General features: G+C 39.8%; 1 long non-coding RNA gene across 2 annotated transcripts; it reads left to right on the top strand.

Moving 5' to 3' along the window:
• Positions 1-503: 503 nt before the first annotated feature.
• LOC133251018 (uncharacterized) lies at positions 504-25,286 on the top strand. Of its 2 annotated transcripts, none has more exons than XR_009737486.1 (4): positions 504-2,201; positions 9,650-9,774; positions 19,786-19,860; positions 24,480-25,286. It is a non-coding gene; the product is annotated as an uncharacterized LOC133251018 (long non-coding RNA). The 2 variants fall into 2 exon arrangements; XR_009737485.1 differs by lacking the exon at positions 24,480-25,286 and adding an exon at positions 20,762-22,005.
• Positions 25,287-27,164: the final 1,878 nt, after the last annotated feature.

Genomic DNA, 27,164 nt, shown 5'->3' with positions numbered 1-27,164 from the left:
TCACAGTCAGCTCCCCGTCTCGTTTTTGCTGACTGTATAGAGCTTCTCCATCTTTGGCTACAGAGGATACTATTTTACATTCACAGCAGCTTCATACAGAGATTCCTTTGTTCTACATCTTTGCCAACCCCTGATATTCCAGTCTTTTTCCATTTTAGCTGTTTAGATGTAATTTTAATTTGCATCTCTTTAATGACTTACGATTTTGAGCATTACTTTCATATGCTACTTTTCTGTGTACTGCACATTTGTGAAATAAATACTCAATTTTTTGCCGTTTTTTTCTTATATTCTTATTAAGGAATATGAGTTTTTAATACATTCTGGAAACAAGACTTAAGTGAGACATATGCATTAGAAATATTTTCTTCATCCATGGGTTTACCTTTTCGTTTTCTTAATGTCTTTTGAAGAACAGGTTTTGTAATTTTGATAAAATCCAATTGATCAATTTATTTTCATTCTGCATCTTATTTAAGAAATCTTTTTCTAATTCAAATTGATAAAATTTTGTTCCACTTTTTTTCTAGAAATTTTCTAATTTTAGCTTTATGTTTAGTCTGTGGTCCATTTAAAAATACTTTAGGTACAGCTAAGGCAAGAGTTGAGGTTTTTTCACATGGATATCCAGTTGATTCAGCAAAATTTGTTGAAAAGACTATGTCTCCAAGACACTCCTTGGTATCTACCAAAAATCAGTTGGCGAATATATTCAGATCTATTTCTGGGCATCATATTCCTTTTTACTGACACGTTTATTCTCACATCATTACCACATTGTCTTGATTATTACTTCATAGTGAAACTGAAAGTTTCTCATCGTGGCCATCCCTTTGTGACCCCGTGGACTATGCAGTCCATGGAATTCTCCAGGCCACAGTACTGGAACAGGTAGCCTTTCCCTTCTCCAGGGGATCTTCCCAAGCCAGGGATCGAACCCAGGTCTCCTACATTGCAGACAGATTCTTTACAAGCTGAGCCACAAGGGAAGCCCAAGAATGCTGGAGTGGATAGCCTATCCTTCTCCAGTGGATCTTCCTGACCCAGGAGTCAAACCGGGTTCTCCTGCATTGCAGGCAGATTCTTTACCAACTGAGCTATCAGGGAAGCCCTATTACTTTATAGTCAGTCTTGAAATCAGATAATGAAAGTTCTCCAAAAATATTTTGACTGTTTTTGATTTTTTTTCATTTCCATATACATTTTAGAAACAACCTGACAATTTCTACCTAAAAACCTGTTGTAAGCTGCATTGAATCTGTATATCAGTACAGAGACAATTTATACTTTAACAGTATGAATCTTCCAATCCATGAACATGGTATACACTCCACTTATTCCAGTCTTTAATATCTTTCAGCAGTGTTTTGTAATGTTCAATGGAGAAAATTTGCATCTCGTTTGTTAAATTTATTTATGAGTATTTTATGTGTTTTTGAGATTATTTATAAATGAAAATGAAGTGAAAAGTGTTACTAGCTCAGTCATGTCCAACTCTTTGTGACCCAATGGACGGTAGCCTGCCAGGCACCTCTGTCCATGGAATTCTCTAGGCAAGAATACTGGAGAGGATAGCCATTCCCTTCCCCATGGGATCTTCCCAACCCAGGGATTGAACCTGGGCCTCCTGGATTGCAGGCAGATTCTTTACCATCTGAGCCACCAGAGAAGCCCTCATAAATGAAAATATTTAAACTTAATTCTCTTGTTGTTTAGTGCTAGTTTATAGAGATCAGCCCTGGGTATTCTTTGGAAGGAATGATGCTAAAGCTGAAACTCCAGTACTTTGGCCACCTCATGCGAAGAGTTGACTCATTGGAAAAGACTCTGATGCTGAGAGGGATTGGGGTGAGGAGGATGAGGGGACGACAGAGGATGAGATGGCTGGATGGCATCACTGACTCGATGGACGTGAGTTTGAGTGAACTCCAGGAGATGGTGTTGGACAGGGAGGCCTGGCATGCTGCAATTCATGGGGTCGCAAAGAATCAGACACGACTGAGCAACTGAACTGAACTGATGGAAACACAATTGATTTTATAAACTGACTTTATAACCTCTTAAAAACTTTTTTTTTAAATTGAGATTTAAAGAGGAAAATAAGAGACTGCAAAAGAAATCTGATGGATGCCAAGAAGGGAAGAAAAAAGAATGATTCTGTATGATTACAAGGAATGATTGTATATGGACAGTTTTAGAAGGTAGGTAATGAAAAAATAGTACCGTATCTGTTAACTATTGCTATATAACAGATCATCCCAAAACCTGGCGCCTCAAATGATATACATAGTATTATTTCACAATCCACTGGGTCAGCTGAAGGCTTATTCTGTTTCCACCTGGGCTTCCTCATAGAGATACACTCAACTGTACCTTTGTCTCAGAAACATGCATGGTACATACTTTATTCTATCTGTGATTGAATCAATTTATTGACCAATCAGACAATTTGACCATAAAAAAATGAAACGAGATGCCAGTCCAGGTTCGATGCACGATACTGGATGCCTGGGTCTAGTGCACTGGGACGACCCAGAGGGATGATATGGGGAGGGAGGAGGGAGGAGGGTTCAGGATGGGGAACACATGTATACCTGTGGTGGATTCATTTTGATATTTGGCAAAACTAATACAATTATGTAAAGTTTAAAAATAAAAAAAATAAAGTAGGTAGTAAAAAAAAAAATATATCTATTGAAAGGAACATGAATAATTCATTTCACCTATTTATAATATTGAAGATAATCAGATACTATCAAAATTTTACTTACTAATTAATATAAAATATTAATACTTCTCAAATAATTTTGATGATTCATAAAGAATCAAAATAAAAAAGTAAAATGGAAGCATGATGTATTCTATTTACTTCTGAAATAAATGTCACCCATCACAGAATCTGTAAAATATTTTACATAAGAGGAATCAGGAGCAGCATTTGTATATATGAAAGTTGTTTGTTTAATCATGGATGTAAAGGAAATATTTTAAAATCAATGTTAATAATCCACATTTATACAGTACAATTCTTTTTTATCTTTTTTTAATTATGAAAATATGTAATACATTTACAGAAGTCTTATAAAATACAGTTACATATGGTTCCACTATATTTGCAATTTTTTAAGTAGATAAATTAAGATTTTTAGTTGGAATTTCAATATCAGACTCAAAAATTAATAGAACGGATAGAAAAGTAGAAGGAGATAGTAGACCTGAAAAGCACTATGAACCCATTCAACATAATTAAGATTTATACATTTTTCACACAACAGCAGGATACAAATTCTATTCACATTCCCATAGACTATACACCAGGAGACACTGGAACATATCCAGGGTATGGTCCAATATTTTTAATATATAGTAAATATGTCTAAAACTGATTATTTTTCTTTATTCTTTTTTATCGTAGTAGCTATAACTTCAGCTGGCTAGTCCAGAAACCAGGGGATCACCCCTCAACTCACCCTATCCTTTACCCTAACATACAACCCATATTAAAATATGGTTCACTGGACCTCCTTTAATATTTCTACTTCTCCCTATCTCCATTTCAAACACCCTGACAGAGTTACCACTTATCTCTCTCTTGGGCAATAACCTTCTAGCCAGTTTCCCCACATTCACCCATGCTCACCCTCACATATTCCATACTGCTACAAGGGTGATTCTTTTTACAAGCACACACATGATCGTGTCATTCCTGTCATCAAAACAATTTAGGAGAATCACACTTCCCTTAGAATAAAGTAGGAAATCCCTACTATGGCCTAATGGACTCTGCTGTTGCCAGCTTCTACAGGTTCAATGCCACCACCACCTCCACCTCTCCACAGTTCTGCCTCCTTTGTATTGCTACTATTCATTGCAGTTTCCAGATGTAACTGTCATACCCTCTCCCATCAGAGTCGTTTTTGCATGAATCACTATTTCCTCTATTCTTTAGCTAGCCAACTTTATCTCATTCTTCAAGCTTCAGTACAGATTTCTTTCTGGAGACTTTCCTTTAACCCCCAAGACAAGGTCAACTCCTTCTTCTTTGCACATACATAATATACTGTACTTTTTAAAAAAAACTAGCCTTATCTATAATTATGTGTTCAATGTCTATCTTCTCAATTGAACTATAGTTTCTGTAAGGATATAAGTTTAATCAATAATATATTCATCCAATTTGTTTATTCCTATCTGTAGGAATGATGGCTTCCTTTAGGTATTATGTCTGGACAAAGTACAATATCTGTTCTCAATACAAATTATTAAGTAGTAATAATAAAAATACTTTGTCCTAACTTAGCATGGTTTCAACAAATACGTATTAGACTCCTGGAAGCAGTGTGCCAAATGAAAAGTCACTTCAGCTGTCTTAGCATGGGAACTTAAGTATTTATTCACTTGGGAGAGAAATGGGCTTAACTTAACCAGAATAGCAGAGCGTCTGCTCCAGAGAGGTCTTGGGCCTAAGCAGTTGGAACCTTAATCTCGCTAAAATGACAAGGTCTTGGCGGAGGTGAATGGGGAATCTTGCCCAATACTTGACCACACCAAACTGGCTTTAGTCAGGCCCTCACATTTCAAGTACCAAAATCTACTTGTTTCTTAATTTTAAAAGGGTAAGGGTAACATAATTGTAGACAAAGTAGTTTTATAGTAGACTAAATAGTTTTAGAGTTATTCCATTTAAATTTTCATTTGTAAATTGAATAATTCATTTAACTGAGCAGTTATTCACATTTTATTAGGACTCTGGTTTTTATGAGCTGTCTTTTGTTGAGAATGGTGTTTGGGCATCTCAACAATGAATGCATAGTGAACTGTGGATGAGATTAGAAGAAATACTTTAAGGTGATCTAACACTGAATTACAAGGTTAATGTGGCAGAATGCGTGCATGAGCATTGAAATAGAGTTCTTAAAAATTCTGACTTGTTCTTAGAAATAACAGGGTTCCAGGTAAGAGGAACTCCAGCTGCAATCCAAATAGTAATATTTTTATGTGCTGCTGTAAATGATCATTTAGTGATTTTTTAAAGCAAACCACAGAGGAAATTCACAAATTACTATACCACACTTTGCTTATATTGACACTTAAGTACACAGTCAAATAGTCTTTTCTCTAAGTGTCTCCATTAAAGGCTTACTTTTACAAAAGAAAATATTCCCTGCAACTAGCTATAGGAACAAAGAACAAAGAAACAGAAGTTACTGTTTTATTTATCAATACATTTTTACTATGCTATAGCTCTATACTATTAATCAGCTGTACTAATAGTTAGCTGTCTAAGTGATTAGTGAGAAAATTAGCACAGTTTACTCATCCCCTTATGAATAAATGGATATTATCAAATTGATTATTTCTGGAAGTAAATAACATATTTTTGCGTGTGATATTAGGCAACCACTAATAAACTACTGCTAAATATACTGCATATATTTAATCATATTTCACATTGATTTCATTATATTTAATTATATTTATCTTTCACAAAAGGTACATCCTTCATGATGGTTTAGTTCAGTTCAGTCGCTCAGTTGTGTCTGACTCTTTGCAACCCCATGAACCATAGCACACCAGGCCTCCCTGTCAATCACCAACTCCCGAAGTTTACCCAAACTCATGTCCATTTAGTCGGTGATGCCATCCAACCATCTCATCCTCTGTCGTCCCCTTCTCCTCCTGCCCTCAATCTTTCCCAGCATCAGGGTCTTTTCAAATGAGTCAGCTCTTCCCATCAGGTGGCCAAAGTATTGGAGTTTCAGCTTCAACATAAGTCCATTAGGACTCATCTCCTTTAGGATGGACTGGTTGGATCTCCTTGCAGTCCAAGGGACTCTCGAGAGTCTTCTCCAACACCACAGTTCAAAAGCATCAATTCTTTAGCACTCAGCTTTCTTTATAGTCCAACTCTCACATCCATACATGACTACTGGAAAAACCATAGCCTTGACTAGACAGACCTTTGTTGACAAAGTATTGTCTCTGCTTTTGAATATGCTGTCTAGGTTGGTCATAATTTTCCTTCCAAGGAGTAAGTGTCTTTTAATTTTATCTGCAATCACCATCTGCAGTGATTTTGGAGCCCAGAAAAATAAAGTCTGACACTGTTTCCACTGTTTCCCCATCTATTTGCCATGAAGTGATGGGACTGGATGCCATGATCTTAGTTTTCTGAATGTTGAGCTTTAAGTCAACTTTTTCACTCTCCACTTTCACTTTCATCAAGAGGCTCTTTAGTTCTTCTTCACTTTCTGCCATAAGGGTCGTGTCATCTGCATATCTAAGGTTGTTGATATTTCTCACGGCAATCTTGATTCCAGCTTGTGCTTTCTCTATCCCAGCGTTTCTCATGATGTACTCTGCATATAAGTTAAATAAGCAGGGTGATAGTATACAGCCTTGACATACTCCTTTTCCTATTTGGAACCAGTCTGTTCCATGTCCAGTTCTAACTGTTGCTTCCTGACCTGCATACAGGTTTCTCAAGAGGCAGGTCAGGTGGTCTGGTATTCCTATCTCTTGAAGAATGTCCACAGTTTGTTGTGATCCACACAGTCAAAGGCTTTGCCATAGTCAATAAAGCCAATAGTGATGGTACTCCAACTTAATTTCTGCATGGCTCTACAGCACTTTGTAAGAGAATGGAGATATATCTTAAATATTCAATGTTTATTTCACACTGGCTAGATATTGAGACTAAATGTGAGGTCTGAAGACTTTTTTGTTTTGTTTTAAGAAAACTGACTGTCTTAAGTATGTGCTCTCTATTTTGGTGTTTTCCTTGGAGACTGAGTGAAGTTTCTAATTGCTTAATTACTATTAGGATGATTGACCATTGTCCATTGTTTATTGAATTGACATCCTGGTGGGTTGGTATGAATTACATTTGAGTTACATTGAGTTAGGGACTACTTTTTGTGATTTTGAGCCTAGAGTATAATAATTGCTAGAACTAAACACTTACCAAACTATTAACAGAATAGATATAAAGAAGAGGATGGTCTGAGAACAAGTGCCAGTGGGTTTTAGAATAATACTAAAAACCAGTGAAAGGTTGTGTAGATGCACTGAAGCAAAAACGTCAATTTTGGGAACTGGATGTTTTAAAAATAGGACTTGATTTATGCAGAATTGTACTGCGGGTATCTATGAGCTTGGTTTATAATCTGTTCTCAACAGACTCTCAATTTCTTGGAATTTTTCTGGGTTTTTGGTTATAATTCCTAAAAGGGGGGGAAAAAAGATGATAGCAAACATGTGCTTATTAGTTTAGTGTCTCCACTCCTAGTCCCAAAACCTCATGTCCTCTGAATATGGCTTCCATCGAGAGACTTGAAATCAGTTTCTGGATTTACTGATACAGGCCACTTGCTACTAGGAATTTGAGAAATTCATGGGAGGTGTCTCACCAAGAACCCAAGAAGTGGAATTTTAGGTGTGGTTAGCAAATGACTTAAATCTACTTTAGTAGACCTCCCTGGAGATAGAAAAAATATTGTCTATAGGTCTGGTGGACTCAAAGCCACACAGTTTTTTTCCTTTTTGTAGTGAACTTTCTGCTCCAGAATGAGTATATGGAAGGATGGAGTTTTATGGAATTCATGTGTCAGGTTCAGAACTATGAATGGGTAAAAAACTCTGCTTTTGCATTCCTACAGAAAACCACTAAAATGAGTCATCCTCTAGGGGGCAATAGAGTATGATACAGACTCATCATTTTCTGGATCAAGTTCCTGAGGCAATGATTGATAGTGAAGACTAATTACTCTTAGACTTGAGAAAACCTTAAATAGGCTTTCACTTTATTTTAATGCCCCTGAATCTCCTCAGATTTTTGTGGCTAGTGAAGCTAAACAGTACTGAGGTGGACCAACTGATGAATGAAACTGCCCTGCAGGAGAATTGTAGATGAATGAACCCCAAACCTGAGATCTGCAGAATACTTGAAGAGGAAGGGAAGGAGCAAGACTGACTCAGTCTCTTGAAGTGCGATGAACTACAGTGAGGTTTCTGACCCTGAGTAGCACCTGTTTTGCCAAAGGAGTGCTGGGGTGGGAAGTGTCCCCCTTTATTTAACTCCAGTATGATTTTTTTTTCAGCTAACTCTCTACATTTTATAGTACCCAAGATAGGAGGAAATTTTTTCTGGACTGCTTCTGATTTCCCCAAACTCTGATTATTCAGCTTGGTCCCATCCTTCCTCAGTTATGTTTGTGCATGTCATCTAATAGTCAACTGCCTAGGTAATGGAAGGAATTCTGTGAAATTACCTTCATCCTCTTGTTATGAAAACAAGGATGCCAGGAGAGTAGGTAGGCATTAAAATCCTAATGCTGATCCATTTCCTTTCTAATTTTCTAGAAGAAAGTTAGATAGACACAGGTATGGTACACTTTGCAGAGTGCCTGATGGAAAGCATGTCTGACCATACTGAAGAAGGAGAAAGGCATTTTGGAATATGAGTGGTGGTGTGGTGGTGAGTTGTACAAACACACATGGCATTCTCCTTTTGGTTATGATCTTCTGAGGAAGAGTAACAGAGGAATAGAATTACTTTGCAAGTATCAATCACTTCTCTCACCCCTTTGTTTTCTCCCAAGAAGAAAAAAATGCTACTAGCTGGATCTCATTTTGTATGCAGAATTTTAGTGATGAGATAGTTCTTAGGAGAAAAGCAGCCAAAGCCTAGGTTGGGAATAAACTTGACAGAGGGCTGCATGTAATAGGGAAAGTCTCTGTAGGTAGCTGAAGCTATTGGTAATAGGGAACTGATAGGCAGATCGCTCCTCTGGAAGGAGGAGGATGAGAGAGAAAGTAGAAATGGGAGGACCATGTTAAGGGACTGAGCTGAATATTGTAAAGAGATGAGGAACAAGAAAACTATCCAAAACAAAAAAAAAAGTAAAGTCATGTGGCTTATATTAAGAACACCATCCGTTTTCAGGCATTTTTCCCCCACCAAGAGACTTAGCACAGATTCCAATTGCTTTTATTTACTACTTGAGAATAGGCCATCTGGGGACAAGGATTCAATTATATTTAAGTTACAATTAAATAGTATATAGATTTGGAATATCATTATGTATTTATTAACCTAAGTTACTTCTTTTTAGCTCTTTTTTCACTTTATATTTTGATAACACACTTTCCTAAGCAGCCATAAATCTGAAAAATATTTTAAAAATGTATTTTAAAATCAACAACACACAAAAAACGTTCTAGCTGGGTATTACCAGGCTTCCTGCCAAGTACAGTAATTGTTACTTGTGGAATTTTCTTAGAATGGCCAAGGCATTTGACTCAATAACTATAACTCTGGAATGAGTAGCTGGGTGGAGGCATTAGTCTGTTGGAAAGTTGGGGGGTTAGTTCAAGCCCATATGCTAGAAGAAGAGATTTATCGATGGATTCACACAGGAGATCCAAGAAATACATGGTGTATGTTTTCTTCAAAGCTAACACTGAATTTCAGTAACCTAGGCTATTGGTTCCTCTTTTAACAGATTGCATCCTTTTTCCTACTCTTCTTGCCTTTTTTGTTTTTTATACCACACTAATAAATCATTTATTAAATTCTACTCTTTTTGGATATATAAGTACAAAGACCACACTTAGGTCATATTAAGAAGGGTGGGTTCGTCTATTTCAGAGCACATATTGACTGGAAACAACCACAAAGTATGAGGAACTAGAGCAAAATAGGAACCAGAGGACAACTGCACCACTGCTCAGCCAAGCAACACAGAACGCTCAGTTCCCAGCCATGAGGTCCAGGTCTGGATTTTCACATTCTTCTTTCACTGAATTTGAGTAGAGACTGAATTTCCATGTTGTTCTATCCAAGTTGACAATGTGTGGAGCGAATTTATGGAAACTTACTTAGAATATAAATATAAGCATTTTATTTCAGTTGAACATATTTGTACACAGTTCATTTTTGCTTTTAAACTTCAAACCATTAGCATAAACAGTTACATAGTATAAAATTGTTCTACTCTTTGATTTGTCCATGTGTTAAAAACACTAAATCATAAGGTGGCTGTGCAGATCTCATCTGAGACTTTGCACACATGTGGTTCTATTTGCCGTGGGCCTCCTGTTTTATGGGCTTCCCAGGTGGCCCTAGAGATAAAGAACCCGCCTACCAATTCAGGAGAAGTAAGAGATTCGAGTTCAATCCCTGGGTCGAGAAAATCCCCTGGAGGAGAGCATGGAAACCCACTCCAGTATTTTTGCCTGGAGGATCCCATGGACAGAGGAGCCTGGCGGGCTTCAGTCCTTGGGCCGCAAAGTGCCATACACGACTGAGTGACTAACACACACACACACACACACACGCGCGTGCACACACACACACACCTGCTGCATAGGGATGTCTGTGTGCTCAGGGTTCTCATTCATTGTTTTCACCTTGCACACAAGTCATTTTCATAGTCTTTATTTTAGAAAGTTACTGTACCTTATCAATTGGAGAAGGAAATGGCAACCCACTCCAGTGTTCTTGCCTGGAGAATCCCAGGGACAGGAAAGCCTGGTGGGCTGCTGTCTGTGGGGTCGCACAGAGTCGGACATGACTGAAGTGACTTAGCAGTACGTTATCAGGATATACTTTGCCTTCTCTGTCAGTTAATGTAAGTAAAAAGATCACTGAATTTTCTAAGGAAAAAAAAGCTACTCAAGGAGACAATATTCCTCTGTTATACCTATAGTATCTGAAATGTTTCCCTACCCCTTCCACGGATACATATGAAACTTTACCCCAGAACTTCTTTAAACAAATTTAAACATTGTTTAATAGGATATTTATAGAACCTTTCAGTTCACAAATCCCTAGAAGTTGGTTTGCATTGCTTAGAATTCAACCCCCGACCACATGAGGGAAGGAAGTTCAAGTAGTATAGTCCCAACTCATTGGAGGTTAGCTGGGAAAAACACTGTGCCTAAGTGATTTTAGGCTCAGAATGTAGCTCATTAACATTTTGTCAATATGATGCATCCAAGAACCACATCTATTACAAATCCAAGAATAAGTGAGGTCATCTGTTTCAAGCTTGTTAGAACTTTGCTTCAAGACTTTATGGGGATGTGGTCCGCCTCATGTGACTTCCTGAATGGCAGAGGTGAGAAAGCTAAAATCTGAACCTCTCAGAGTCTGTTGAAGCCAGGGTTGAAGGATTAGGTTCTGAGATCAGATGGGAGGCACAAAATAGAAACTTAAGTGAGGCGGCGGTTCTCCTTCAGTTTCTGCTGCCTTTGCTGGTAAGCATGATTGCTCAGCAGTTAGGATTCCCTGCTTCAAGAAAAGTCAGAGGTCTATTCAGTAGGTCTGCAGGGCCAGGATATAGTACGGAGCCAAGCAGGTACGGGCTGGCTCTAGAGCTGACAGCTCCATCTTCCATATCCCTGGATTACAGCTAAGGTAAGTGTTCCCAGAGCAATAGTTCCAGGGACAGCTTCCAGATTTCCAGCTTCCCTAAACATGGTCAAGGTAACAGCTCCGTTAGTGAGCCAGAATAAGTCTGAAACTGTTTCTAGAATCCAGTTCCCCATTTCTTTAAATGATTTTATAAGTACCTAATTCCCAGATTTGTGACTTCCTGGTTGAAATAGACTGTTTTCTGTTATCTGTGTCTGAATTCTGACTAATGATAATGTTTGAGGCACTGGGTTAGGTTTGAAGGATGTGAGCATTGACCTACCATTAAATAATGGAATAATAATAACCTATGGTGGCTGGTGGTGAAATAGTTACTTAATTTGTTACCTGTATTCACCTGGCTTGAGGTGTCTATAGGAAACTTGGCTTTGTTAACTGAGTGATAAGGTGGCACAGTATGAAGACTTGATGAGTCGGCATAAACTGGTTGCTGCATGTTGTGCTAGAGAAATTAAGAAGAAACATGAAAAACTCAGTGCTTTAAATTATCCACTCAATGTGGTTAGAAAACCAGAAGAGTTTTAGCTTTAAAAGAGTCTTCTTTCTTGTGGCTGTTGGTAGCGAGAAACCAGAGTCTGACCCTATAGCTTGTTAAATTACAACATAGATGAATTCAAAGACTTGTCTGGTTTCTTATGTGAAAGTGCATGAAAATACATATCTTGGGGAAAAGTAAGATTTTGGAATTTGGAGAGGTGATCCTGCGAAGGATTTGGATAATTCTGTTTACAGCAGAACTAAACCCATTGACCTTCCATTGAGAGCAAAGATAGCCCCTTCTATCCTGTGTTCTAGTCTTTCCTTTTCTTTAAAAAGCCATGGTGACTTTCAGTGAAGTTGTCACCTAACCTAGGGATACTAATTTGCATCATGTTTCATCCTACTTAAAGCATTTCTTTTGGACCTATAAGTAGAATCTGATCCTCAGTTCAGTTCAGTTCAGTCACTCAGTTGTGTCCGACTCTTTGCAACCCCATGAACTGCAGCACACCAGGCCTCCCTGTCCATCACCAGCTCCCGGAGTTCACTCAAACTCACGTCCATTGAGTCAGTGATGCCTTCCAGCCATCTCATCCTCTGTTGTCCCCTTTTCCTCCTGCCCCCAATCCCTCCCAGCATCGGAGTCTTTTCCAATGAGTCAACTCTTCGCATCAGGTGGCCAAAGTACTGGAGTTTCAGCTTTAGCATCATTCCTTCCAAAGAACACCCAGGGCTGATCTCCTTTAGAATGGACTGGTTGGATCTCCTTGCAGTCCAAGGGACTCTCAAGAGTCTTCTCCAACACCACAGTTCAAAAGCATCAATTCTTTAGCGCTCAGCCTTCTTCACAGTCCAACTCTCACATCCATACATGACCACTGGAAAAAGCATAGCCTTGAGTAGACGGACTTTTGTTGGCAAAGTAACGTCTCTGCTTTTGAATATGCTATCTAGTTGGTCATAACTTTCCTTCCAAGGAGTAAGCGTCTTTTAATTTCATGGCTGCAGTCACCATCTGCAGTGATTTTGGAGCCCCAAAAAAGAATCTGATCCAAAAAAAAAAAAAGAATCTGATCCTGCCAGGACCCAATTACAAAGACACACATGAAAGGCAAATATGTTGTACTTCGAAACATTGAAAAACATTGCAAAAAAAAGTAAAGAAAGGTACTGATTCTCACAAGATTTGTAGTTCTTACTGTGTACCTCATTGCACGAAAGCAGCCAGCCTCGTCAAAAAATGAAATGACATATTAAAGACAGCACTTATGATGCTAGGTAGAAGTCAGCTTCTTGTGAGTTGGGGTCCACAGAGAACATGGAATCTGTTTTCAACCAGTGAGTAGTGTATATATGGGTCTGGGCAGGAAGAGGTGCAACTAGGAATATCACTCTTCATGGTATGCTGGTATCAGTTTTGCCAAACTGTTGCTTCTGCCTTATACGTTTAGGGATACCAAGATCTCCGTGGCCAGGTCTAAGTTAAACGTCAACCCTCAGTGTCAAGCATCAGGTCCACTCAAAGCAAATGGTTTGAGAAGTGGGCAGATGGTAGTTCTCCAAAGGAATATCTGAATATGATTGCCAGAGGAAGGGAAGGGAAATCTGGGTAGCAAAAGAACTGTCATGTCATCTAGGAAGCTACTGCCCCATCATAAAGCCTAAAAATCCACCACAAACAAATAATTACCATTGTTTAAAATTTGCCCTTTTAAAAATGGCAAATGTTTTCTACTTAGGGAATTATCTTCATTGTAAAGATGATGGAAGATTAAGTAATCTGTCTATAGTGGTAGAAATGGGACTTCATATAGAGCTGTTTGACCATAAAGCCCCTACTCTTAAAGAAAATGAAGTAAGCAAATTATGCATATGCTATAACATTTAAAAGGTACAATTAAGGAATATATAGTAAAAAGTAAATTTCCCTCTCATCCCTGCCCCTCAAATACCAGTTTACTTGGGGTGTCTGTTACTGTACCAGTTTCTTATTTAATCCCATATGTATGGATCTGTGCTCAGTTGCTTCAGTCGTGTCCAACCCCATGCGACCCCATGGACTGTAGCTCCTCGCCCCCAGCCCCCAGGCTCCTCTGTCCATGGGATTCTCCAGGCAAGAATATAGTGGGTTGCCATGCCCTCCTCTGCCTGTGTATATGTACACATATATACAAGCATACACAAATATTTATCCTAAAAACACAAAAAGATAGTGTCATAAGATTATTTTATGCTTTTTAAAAAAATATATCCATTTGACTGTTTTGGCAACCATTACATATTTGTAAAGTAGTGTGGTCTTATTGATTTTGCTCTTATCTGAAAGTGAAAGTCGCTCAGTCATGTCTGACTCTTTGCATCCCCCATGGACTATACAGTCCAAGGAATTCTCCATGCCAGAATACTGGAATGGGTATCCTTTCTCCAAGGGATCTTCCCAACCCAGGGATTGAACCCAGGTCTCCCACATTGCAGGCAGATTCTTTACCAGCTGAGCCACAAGGGAAGCCCAAGAATAATCGAGTGGGTAGCCTATCCCTTCTCCAGAGGATCTTCCCGACCCAGGAATTGAACCGGGGTCTCCTGCATTGCAGGTAGATTCTTTACCAACTGAGCTGTCAGGAAAGCCTTGCTGTTACCTGTATAGTGTTTATTGTCATATAGAGCTTTATTTGTGTAACTAGCCTTGCTTATACATCTTTAAGTTCTTTCCAACTTTAAAAATGCTGCAATGAATAAATACCCTCGTATAGAAAGCTTTTTGCTCATATTGGATTATATATGCAGGATATAGTCCTAAAAAGAGAATTTTTTGAATAAAAGGATATGCGTGCTTTTAATGTGTTAGTTACTGCCAAATTGCCTTCCAAAAGTATAATTTTGGGTTTTATTACTATCAGCCATGTATGAAAGCACTTATTTTCTTGTACTGTCCTGCTCAACTCAGGGTTTTATCATTTTAAGCTTTATCAACCTGATAAGTGGAAATTCCTATTTTCCTTATACGTTTCATTTGCTTTTCTTTTTTTGTTGTTAAAAAACTATCCATTTGATTTTTGGTTGCACTGAGTCTTGCTTGCTGTGTGCGGGCTTTCTCTGGTTGCAGAGTGGGGGCTACTCTTTGTCGTGGTGCAGGCTTCTCACTGCGACGGCTGCCCTTGCCGCAGAGCACAGGCTCGAGAGCCTGCAGTCTTTGGTAGCTGCGGCCAATGGGCTCCGTTGCTGTGCAGCACGTGGGATCTTTCTGGACCAGGGATCAAACCCATGTCCCTTGCATTGGCAGGCAAATTCTTGTCCACTGTGCACCAGGGAAGTCCTAATTTGCTTTTCTTTTATTATAGGTGATTTTGAACATCTGAAGTCTAAAAGTAATATTTCCAGTCATAAGTGTGTGCATATCCTTTATCTCCTGAGTTGTTAATCCTCTCACTTTGATTTATGCTAGTTAATTAAAGATTCATGAAATAAGCTTTATTTTGTTCTGTTACCAATACTATCCTCATTTGTTTGAAGTGAAGTTGCTCAGTCGTGTCTGACTCTTTACGACCCCATGGACATAGCCTGAAGGGCTCCTCCATCCATGGGATTTTCCACACAAGAATACTGGAGTGGGTTGCCATTTCCTTCTCCAGAGGATCTTTCTGACCCGGGGATTGAACCCAGGTCTCCCGCATTGCAGGCAGACTCTTACCGTCCGAGCCACCAGAGAATCCCTCAGTATTTGTTTACAAAACTGTTATTCGAGGCAGAATCTTGTTTTCAGTTCACTTGTAGTTTCTATTGCTGCATTTTAAAACATGATGGACTTTTTGGTGTAAAGAGTGAGATTAGGACTCCCACTTTCCTTTCCTTTCTAGATTAAAAAAAAAAAAAACAACTTCCCGTTTCAGCAAATATGCAGTGTTGCTTTCTTGAGAAGATAATAATTTAAGAGTTCTGTCTGCCTTGTGTCTCTCACAGTCCAGTAATTTATCAGTGCCTTTCAAGCTGCTTCCTCAGAGTCAAGCTTTATTATTCTCTTATTATTAATTAATTTATTATTTGTATTGATTTGCTTTGTTGTATAACTTAAACTTATACAATGCTACATCTCACTTCTATATTGCATAAAGTATGAAGCTCAGCCAAGAGGCAAAGTCATTTCCGCTGTCACAGAGAGTAAATACAGAAGCTGGGGTTGAAACAGCTCTACTGATTGACATTTGATGCTGATTGACAGCAGGGGTGAAGGCCGAAGGTAGTGGCTGGGGCTTCAGAAGTCATAGGTCTCAGAGGTGAGCAAGCGGGATGAGAGGACTGAGGGAGCCCTGCCACTCAGGTGACTTGGGCTGAGTCCTCGCTGGGCATATCTCCCCACAGAAAGCTCTCTCTCTTTTCCACCCCACAAGCAACCCCAGTATAGAGGACAGAGCTGGGATGTGAGTGGCACAGAATGTGGTAGATTCCTTCCCTAAAGACACTGGGATAGTCATTGGAGAGAACACGTAGACTGCCTGGCCAGAGGGGGAATGCAAGTTCCCACCAGCTAGGCAGCCCCTGCACCATCTCCGGCTGAAATACCAGGACCTAATCCAGGGTCCACAAGGAGGCAGGGAGACATTCAGGGAAGGCTGGGTCATGCCTCTGCTTGGGCACACAAGCACTCTGACACACACAGCAGCCTTGTATGCAGGCTCTTTCAACACATGGATCAGATTACAGGTCTCTCGGCTACAATCCATGCGAAAGGGACAGAACCAGGCAGAGGGGTTAGTCTGAGATGGTTTAGGGCTCCCAGAAATGTATCCTCTGGGTATTTTCCCCAAAGCTCAGCTGGTCTTGAATACTCCTGCCAAGGAATGGCTTAGGCTACCAGTGACCACGTGGAAAACCTTGCCTGTTGTTTTGAAGCTGATGGCTCTCAGGAAGATGGCAGCTACGTTAAAGGATTGTATGCCCTTCTGAGGTTCTATGTACCTGATCTTTTAAAAAGAAGCCCTAGATTTTCTAAAGCTTGTTATATCACCTAGTTGAAACTTGGCAAAGTATGTGAAAGTGATTTTAAAAAACCATGTGGGTCTCTGAATGTGAGTGCATACAGGATATTTGAGAGAATCTGCTTCAGTTCAGTTCAGTTCAGTTCAGTCACTCAGTCGTGTCCGACTCTCTGTGACCCCGTGAATTGCAGCACGCCAGGCCTCCGTGTCCATCACTAACTCCCAGAGTTCACTCAGACTCATGTCCATCGAGTTGGTGATGCCATCCAGCCATCTCATCCTCTGTTGTCCCCTTCTCCTCCTGCCCCCAATGCCTCCCAGCATCAGAGTATCCTTCTGAAATCTATACTTTTATTCAGATTACTGTATATTGTTGTTTCAAGAACTTGATTGTTAGATCATTAAGTATTATATCCAACAACAAGATTTTAACCTTGGTTTACAATGAAATAAATAAGTCGACAAAGTGCCTTAATATTGATTAATAACAAGATCTCTTAGAAAATATACGTAGCAGCATGTTCTCAGCCTAGTAATAGAGGTATACTTTTTATAGGAAGAATTCTTAGTACTTTTTGGATTCTTGCCAGATGCAATACAAAATTATTTCACTGTGTAATCCCTTTCTGCCAAAAATTGAAAAATAAAAACTCAAGAAAGTAGTTAGTGTTACTAGAAAGCGAAAATGACATTTATGTTTCAATTTGGTAAAATAATGTATGCAATTTAGAAAAATGAGGCATGGTAGAGACAGCAAGGGTTAGGAGTCGACACCATTGCACCAGTTCTGCCTCTGCCTCTAAGGCTCTATATTTGGGACGCCTCTGAGGGGGCTTCCCAGATGGCCCAGTGGTAAAGAACCCACCTGCCAAGCGAGTTCAGTCCCTGTGTGGTGAAGAGCCCCTGGAGAAGAAAATGGCCACCCACTCCAGTATTCTTGCCTGGAGAATCCCATGAACAGAGGAGCCTCGTGGGCTTCAGTCCATAGTTCGCAAAGAATCAGACAGCACTGAGCACCTAAACGGCAGCAACATCATCTCTGAGCTCCCTCTGTCTTTTCTTTTGTAAAATGGGGACGATAAATACTATCTTAGAAGGTAGCTGCAAGGATAATGGCACAAAGTATTTGCTCAGTAATGGTATCGTTTATTATTAAAGACATGGGGGGTGAATTGTCAATCAAGAGCATAATGTACTTCCTTTGACTCAGAATTAGGTTCCCACTGAAATCGGTTACAGTTACTAAATGTAAATTAAACCATAATCTCTTTGGATTATAAACATTTCTTTATTTCTAGTAGGACAGGAACAGTTTGAAATTTCTAGGCAACTTTATAGTATAAAAATTAATGTCTCATGGGTGGAAATATTACCCCAAAGTTGGAAACACTGTATGTCCATGAGCAAATCTCTCAGCTACTCTCAGCCAGTGTTATTATTTCTAAAATACTTGTGATGAGGAGCCACTTTCAGGCTAAAATTAAAAGATATATAATGACTTTGTTTTGGAGAAATAAATTCATCAATATTTTTCCATGGCTATAAAAAGTATTTGAAAATGAAATGAAACAAAGTATTAAAAATATCTTGGTATGTATTTTTTCCTTGGATAATGAGGTACTCATTCAAGTCCTCTTGGAAAAGATTATTTTGTGCTCTGGTCAAGGTGGCCTACTTTCTTTTTGTGTTGAAGGATTTTGAAATTAGAAGTTATTTGTATTTTCCCAGGGAGTGTCCACTTTGGGAAGAAAGAAAATTATATGCCTGAAGAGCATGGTTGGCCAATTTATTGTTGTTTGTCTATGGTAGCCTAAAAGTAAATACATAGAATTCAAGTCTTTTTTCCCCCCTCAGGAAACAGCATTTCATTTTGTTTTATGATAGAATAGTATTCTTTCCCTTGTCTTGGTGTCTTCAATGGTGAATTCTTTGGGCTCAAAATCTGAACCGAACCACCTATACATGTAAGAGACAGAGGAAAGAGAATATATATCAGAAGTCTTTCCTTAAAGGGTTTCAATAAGTATATGTTTTCCTTCTTCTGAAAAAAATTGCTCACATTTTGGCTCCTCTGAAGTCTTCATTTTGAGAAATTATCTACAAAAGTAAATTCCTTTCTTTGACATTTTTTCATATTCATATGAACTTGTTTCTATGTCTTCTATGGAAAAATGAGTATCTCAGCCACCTGGGGTATTATAAATTTGGGGACTCTCATCAAGAGGAAGGCAGAATTGCAATTATCCTTAGATCAAAAACAGTTTGCCACGGACACACATAAAATAAATTGACTTGTTAGGTACAGATGGTAAAGTCAGAGAGGAACTTTTAAAACCAGGTGTTGGCAGAATTATTTCATTCATTTGTGCTAAGTGCCCTCTCCTGGTCACTGCGGGTAACTTGCAGAAGCTTATTCTTTCTCTAGACCTGCTCTTCTATGAAACATGGTTTGTGCAACTGTGCTTCCCTGGTGGCTCAGTGGAAGAGAATCCGCCTGCGAAGGCAGGAGACATGGTTTGATCCCTGGGTTGGGAAGATCCCCCTGGAGAAGGGAATGGCAACCCACTCAGTGTTCTTGCCTGAAAAATCTAATGGACAGAGGAGCCTGACCGTCTGCAGTTCATGGGTCGCGAAAGAGACAGATATGGCTTAGCAACTAAACAACAACATTGTGCAATTATACATGAACTCCGTGCTGGGCTTCCTATATGAGGAAAGAAATCTTAAGAAAAGTGACTCTCGACCTTACAGGAGTTAGAGTCTTCTTTCCCTCACTCACCCTAGTACCTTTGACCATCAAACAATATTTAACTAGCCTTGGATGGGAGAATAATACTTTTATTACCCGGTGTGCTCTTCTCTTTTTCTCATGACTTCACCATCAATCCCAAGGAATCCTGCATATGACCTGATTGCACATGACAGAAATGATGTGTGAAACAGGAAGGCAGCCTCGAGCCTAAGCAGGTGAGGAAATGAACACCCTCCTCCCTCCCGTGCTCACTCCTACAACAGCAGCCTTTGTGTAAGCCCTACAAGCATCAGACCTCAGGGAAAGGGGGCAGCCCAATGTCATTGAGTGTTAAATAGCTGTGAAATCACTGAGTTTTACTTTCAGTTTTTGCCATCAGGTAGAATGCACAGGGGCTTCCCTGGTGGCTCAGACAGTAAAAAAAAAAAAAAAAGTCCTCCTGCAATGCAGGAGACCTGGGTTCGATCCCTGGGTAGGGAAGATCCCCTGGAGGAGGGCATGGCAACCCACTCCAGCATTCTTGCCTGGAGAATCCCCATGGACAGAGGAGCCTGGCGGGCTCGAAAAGAGTTGGGCATGACTGAGCGACTAAGCACACACAGAGAATGTGGGGGGTGGGGGGAATCTCAGAATGAGAAATTATGTGAAACATATTACTGAAAAATTTTATCTTCTACTGTTGTTGTTTAGTCACTCGTTCGTGTCTGACTCTTCACATCCCCATGGACTGTAGCCTTCCAGGCTCCTCTGTCCATGGGATTTCCCAGGCAAGAATACTAGAGAGGTAGCCATTCCCTTCTCCAGTGAATCTTCCCAACCCAAGGATCAAACCCATGTCTCCTACCTTGGCAGGCAGAGTCTTTAATATGAAGCCATCAGGAATCCTATTTATCTGTTTAAAAATTGTGATTGAAGTAGGAATTCTTTGGCCTAATGACTTTAACTTTCTTAAAGAGATGGAGGTACCAGAGCACCTGACCTGCATCCTGAGAAACCTGTATGCAGGTCAAGAAGCAACAGTTAGAACTGGACATGGAACAACAGACTGCTTCCAAATAGGGAAAGGTGTACATCAAGGCTGTATATTGTCACCCTGCTTATTTAACTTCTATGCAGATTACATCAAGAGACATGCTGGGCTGTATGAAGCACAAACTGGAATCAAGATTTCTGGGAGAAATATCAATGACCTCAGATATGCAGATGACACCATCCTTATGGCATAAAGCGAAGAAGATCTAAAGAGCCTCTTGATGAAAGTGAAAGAGGAGAGTGAAAAAGTCAGCTTAAAACTCAGCATTCAGAAAACTAAGATCATGGCATCTGGTCTCATCACTTCATGGCAAATAGATGGGGAAACAGTGCAAACAGTGAGAGACTTTATTTTTGGGGCTCCAAAATCACTGCAGATGGTGACTGCAGCCTTGAAATTAAAAGACACTTACTCTTTGGAAGAAAAGTTATGACCAACCTAGACAGCATATTAAAAAGCAGAGACATTACATTGCCAACAAAGGTCTGTCTAGTCAAAGCTTTGGTTTTTCCAGTAGTCATGTATGGATGTGAGATTTGGACTATAAGGAAAGCTGAGTGCCAAAGAATTGATGCTTTTAAACTGTGGTGTTAGAGAAGAATCTTGAGAGTCCCTTGGACTGTAAGGAGATCCAACTAGTCCATCCTAAAGGAAATCAGTCCTGAATGTTCACTGGAAGGACTGATGCTAAAGCTGAAACTCCAGTACTTTGGCTACCTGATGCAAAGAACTGACTCATTGGAAGAGACCCTGATGCTGGGAAGGATTGAGGGCGGGAGAAGGGGATGACAGAGAATGAGATGTTTGGATGGCATCACCAACTCAATGTACATGACTTTGAGTAAGCTCTGAGACTTGGTAATGGACAGGGAAGCCTGGTGTGCTGCAATCCATGGAGTCGCAAAGAGTCAGACACAACTGGGCGACTGATTTTCAATCAGAGAGACAAGCATATCAGAGTTGGGTGTGACCAGAAATGTCACCTAACCTAGTTTCTAGTTTAAGATATAATTAGACTTTTGATCTCTTCTGTGAGAAGAGGTAAGTATATTTCCCCAGATAAAGAATAGGCTTGCTTATTGTTTGTTCAAAAAACAGTAGATTCCTCAAGGTCAGTGTACTTTAGCTGTGATGCAAACCCACCATGTGCATCAGATCAGTCTGAGCATATTGGTTATATGTTGATTGGCTTTGGGGACAAGGGAAACCCAGGGATTGGTAAATATGCTGACACTCATACTCCTTGCTGTTCCATGAGTAATAGAGTTCTGTGTTTCTAATCAAAGAGTCTTGTGTCTTCAGCCAGAATCCATGAAACAGTAACAGGCTAATTTATTAGTTTGTAAGTAGAGCAAAATCAAATCCCAGACCTGACAGTAGCCTCCCACCCAGCTGAAAGTATTTTTTTTTTTTTGGACTGTAGCATTCTATAATTAATATTTTAAACCAGTTCCAAAAACTAATTCATTTATCTTATTCATCTATCACAGTGTGATAATAAACTATTTATAGAAATCAATAAATTTTAAAAATACTCTGACCAATGAGGGGTTACTATCCAAAATATATAAAAAGTTTATACAGCTCAGTATCAAAATATGAACAACTTGATTAAAAATGGGAAGTAGACCTGAATAGACATTTTTCCAAAGAAAGTATAAGATGGTTTACAGGCATATGGAAAGATGTTCAACATCACTAATCATCAGAGAAATGTAGATCAAAACCACAATGATGTATCACCTCATACCTGTCAGAATGGCTATCATCAAAAAGGCTATAAACAACTTATATGTTGGCGAGGATGTGAAGGAAAGGGAATCCTGGCACACTGTTGCTGGAATGTAAATTGGTGCAGCCACTGTGGAAAACAATCTGCAGGTTCCTCGAGAAACTAAAAATAGAACTACCATATGACTGAGTAATTTCATTTCTTGGTATATATCTGAAGAAAATGAAAACACTATTTCAAAACGGTACATATATCCTAATGATCATAGCAGCATTATTTACAATTGCCATAATATGGAAGCAACTTTAAGTGTATTTCAATAAATGAATGGATAAAGTGGTGACACATACACATGTATGTATCAGTTCAGTTCAGTTCAGTCGCTCAGTCGTGTCCGACTCTTTGTAACCCCATGAATCGCAGCACGCCAGGCCTCCCTGTCCATCACCAACTCCCGGAGTTCACTCAGACTCACGTCCATCGAGTCAGTGATGCCATCCAGCCATCTCATCCTCTGTCATCCCCTTCTCCTCCTGCCCCCAATCCCTCCCAGCATCAGAGTCTTTTCCAATGAGTCAACTCTTCCCATGAGGTGGCCAGAGTACTGGAGTTTCAGCTTTAGCATCATTCCTTCCAAAGAAATCCCAGGGCTGATCTCCTTCAGAATGGACTGGTTGGATCTCCTTGCAGTCCAAGGGACTCTCAAGAGTCTTCTCCAACACCACAGTTCAAAAGCATCAATTCTTCGGTGCTCAGCTTTCTTTACTTTCCAACTCTCACATCCATACATGACCACAGGAAAAACCATAGCCTTGACTAGACGGACCTTTGTTGGCAAAGTAATGTCTCTGCTTTTCAATATGCTATCTAGGTTAGTCATAACTTTTCTTCCAAGGAGTAAGCGTCTTTTAATTTCATGGCTGCAGTATACACATACATATATACAATGGAATATTATTCAGCCATAAGAAAGAGTGAAAGTTTGCCATTTATAACAATATAGATGGACCTAGAGCATATTATGGGCTTCCCTGGTGGCTCAAATGGTAAAGAATCCACCTGCAATGTGGGAGACCTGGGTTTGATCCCTGGGATGGGAAGATTCCCTGGAGGAGGGCATGGAAACCCATTCCAGTATTCTTGCCTGGAGAATCTCCATGGACAGAGGAGCCTGGAGAGCTACAGTCCATGGATCGCAAAGAGTTGGACATAACTGAGTGACTAAACACAGCACAGAGCATATTATACTGAGGGAAATGTCAGACACAGAAAGACAAATACTGTATGTCATCACTTATATGTGGAATCTGAAAAAAATTAATATAACAAAGCAGAAACATACTTACAGATATAAATAACAAACTAGCGGCTACTGTGAGGAGAGGAACGGGGAGGGGCAAGGTAGGGGGAGGGGATTAAGAGATAGAAACTGCTATGTGCAAAATAAATAAGCAATGAGAATAAATTGTACAGCACAGGGACATATAGCCATTATTTTGTAATAATTTTAAATAGAGTATAATCTGTGAGAGTATTTTATCACTATGCTGTACACCTGGAACTAATATAGTACTGTAAGTCAAATATACTTCAGTATAAGAAAAAAATAATCAGAATATAAAATTATATTATTCTTACAAATAGTATTTTTTTATTAGAAAGCAAAACTTTAGCAAAATTTTAATGAGGCATGCTGTATACCTTGTTCCCCAAAACAGGAAAATATAGCTAAATCCAGCACAAAGTTGATAATTGTCTGTTTTCCTCACCAAGATTTTGACTGAATATATATTCAGTCACCACAGAAAACCCTAGAGCTCTCTGCACTGCTCATGTGTATGCAGAAGGTGCTCAATTAATATTTTTAAATGAATAAATAGCACTACTTTTTAAGACTAACAGTGATATGAAAGACTTGTATAAACTTTCTTAGGGTTTCTCTTTCATGTATCCTTTCATGTTTGAAAAATAGAACAAATTTCTAATTCTCTTGTCCTTTCCCTTATGTGAAAGTGTGAGAAGGTGAACTAATTCAACAAAGCCTCACCACCTGTGTTTACTTGTTCCAGGAGATTCTTCTTGTGCAGAAGGCAGAGCATCATTTGCTCAGAGAAGGGAGTAAGTCTGACCCTGGGAGATTGCAGGCATCTGTATCACTCTGGAGCTCTCTCTCTGCATAATTCTGCGTTAGGAGTGACTGCTAAAACTTAGGAATGTGTAGTGCAGCGAGGGGAGTGGTTGAACTATATACACCAAGATTCAAATCTGCAACAGATTGTAATATCTTAATTTTCTAAAACAGATCTCATCCTGCCTCAGAAACCCTGTTCCTGCTGATGGCAAAAAAATAATCACTTTCTATAGCATATTGAAAAGCAGAGACATTACTTTGCCAACAAAGGTCCGTCTAGTCAAGGCTATGGTTTTTCCAGTAGTCATGTATGGATGTGAGAGTTGGAATGTGAAGAAAGCTGAGCACTGAAGAATTGATGCTTTTGAACTGTGGTGTTGGAGAAGACTCTTGAGAGTCCCTTGGACTGCAAGGAGATCCAGCCAGTCCATTCTGAAGGAGATCAGCCCTGGGATTTCTTTGGAAGGAATGATGCTAAAGCTGAAATTCCAGTACTTTGGCCACCTCATGGGAAGAGTTGACTCATTGGAAAAGACTCTGATGCTGGGAGGGATTGGGGGCAGGAGGAGAAGGGGACGACAGAGGATGAGATGGCTGGATGGCATCACTGACTCGATGGACGTGAGTCTGAACTCCGGGAGTTGGTGATGGACAGGGAGGCCTGGCGTGCTGCGATTCATGGGGTCGCAAAGAGTCAGACACGACTGAGCAACTGAACTGAACTGAATGAAAGGCAAGTTATTCTCTTAAAATTCAAATTTATTTTGAAGATTATAAATTCTGATTTATTATTTTCAAGGTTTTTACTCCCTTTCTTTCTGCTCAAATTGGTGTTCAGGTATTAGGGGAAGCTCTAGCGGCCTTAGAGCTTTGAGGGAAGCAGTCTCTTTCTCTCTAGCCTTTAATGAGATGCTCTCATTTTGCCTTGAGCCTGTGAGGGCTGTGCCTGGTGCCCGGTGAGTTGTGGCTGGTCTTACCTAGACTGATTCTGTAGTACTGTGCTGGCATTCGCAGGTCAGTGGTCATAGATTTAGCCACTGCCTTTATGTACAATGACCTATGCTCTAGGCCTCCTTGGTCTATTGGTCCTATACACGAGTGCCCCACCAGGAAGCGCCAGGACCTTTGACTGCTTCGCCATGCCTGACTGTGGGATACAGGATTCTGTGGGACAGCTCAAGACCCCTCACTTAGCCATTGCTATTCTGCCCATATGAGCCCTGTTGCTGCAACACCAAACTGGATGTGGGATTTTGCTGTCTCGTTTTAGAAACATAGACCACTAGCTCCCATGCTTTTGAAGTATCCCTCAACCTGTTTGATATCTTCCCTCCTCTCACCCTGGGACTTCCCTGGTGTTTCAGATGGTAAAGAACCTGCCTGTAATCCAGGAGACCCAAGTTTGATGCCTGGATCAAGAAGATCCCCTGGAGAAGGGAATGGCAACTCACGCCAGTATTCTTCCCTGGAGAATCCCATGGACAGAGGAGCCTGGCAGGTTACAGTCCATGGGGATGCAAAGAGTCAGGACATGACTGAGTGACTAACGTTCCTCTCACCCCAGGGACATTGACCCCGGGAGAGGAGCTAGATATCCTTGCATAGGACCACTTGCCCCACACCCATCCTTCTAGGCTCCACTCCATAGAAATTAGAAAAATCTTTTCTTATTTCTGTTGGATGGAGTCTTCCTTTACAATTATCTTCATTTTTCTCTTTACTGTGGCTTACAATAAATATTCTCAGACCCTCATGTTTTGTTCTTGATATATAAAGGGAAGTTTAGAATCTGTTTTTTTAAAGACTTTGTTTCAGTGAGGTCTGGATTTCAGAAAGAAGTCAAAACAGTCAGTTTTTATACTCAAATCTGAACAATGGCATTTTTGGTCTAGGGAATATCTGTCTATTACTCCTTCCATGGGACAGTAAAACTCTGGGTCTAGCTTTAATTGCTCAAGGGCAATAGTGGAAGGTGAAAAACTGGATTACTGTGAGAAAAAATATATTAGGTAGTATTTTTTAAATGCTTCTTCTTCCCAGGTAAAATATTACCTCCTGCCTTCTTCCAGCCCTGTTGTTTCTGTCTGGGTACATACCTTCCCAAAGACATTCCATGTTCTTATCCAAGGAATAGCAATCAAAGACCTCTGGGAAGCTGGGTTCCTGGGTGAACTAAAGGTATTTAGAAAATTGAGTAATAAAAACTCCAGAAAGAAGCATATATCCAAATCTGATCCAGCCCGTTGATTATGAAAGAAATACAACTCACATAATCTTTCTAGTTAAAAGATTGGGAAAACAGGCTAACATTATTTACCCTTGATTCTCAGCATGTCCCCCTCACTCTGCCACACTAACCTCATGCATCTCTTCCAAGTGTAAAGCACAGAGTAGCTTTAATAATCTCTTCTTAGTCTCCTTTACCCATTAAAGCACAGATATAAAGGAAACATACAGATATAAACATTCATGCAGATATGTAACTCACCAGGCTCCTCTGTCCCTGGGATTCTCCAGGCAATGATACTGGAGTGGATTGCCATGCCCTCCTCACCAATAGCCCTACATAATATAAAATTTTAAAGGAAGCCTCTCAGAAAGAAAATAACAGTAGTGGAAATAT

This window comes from Bos javanicus, chromosome 7 (genome assembly GCF_032452875.1).
Source record: "Bos javanicus breed banteng chromosome 7, ARS-OSU_banteng_1.0, whole genome shotgun sequence".
Classification (NCBI taxonomy): domain Eukaryota; kingdom Metazoa; phylum Chordata; class Mammalia; order Artiodactyla; family Bovidae; genus Bos; species Bos javanicus.
The sequence above is the reverse complement of the archived record's forward strand: the minus strand, read 5'-3'. Positions and strand labels throughout refer to the sequence as shown.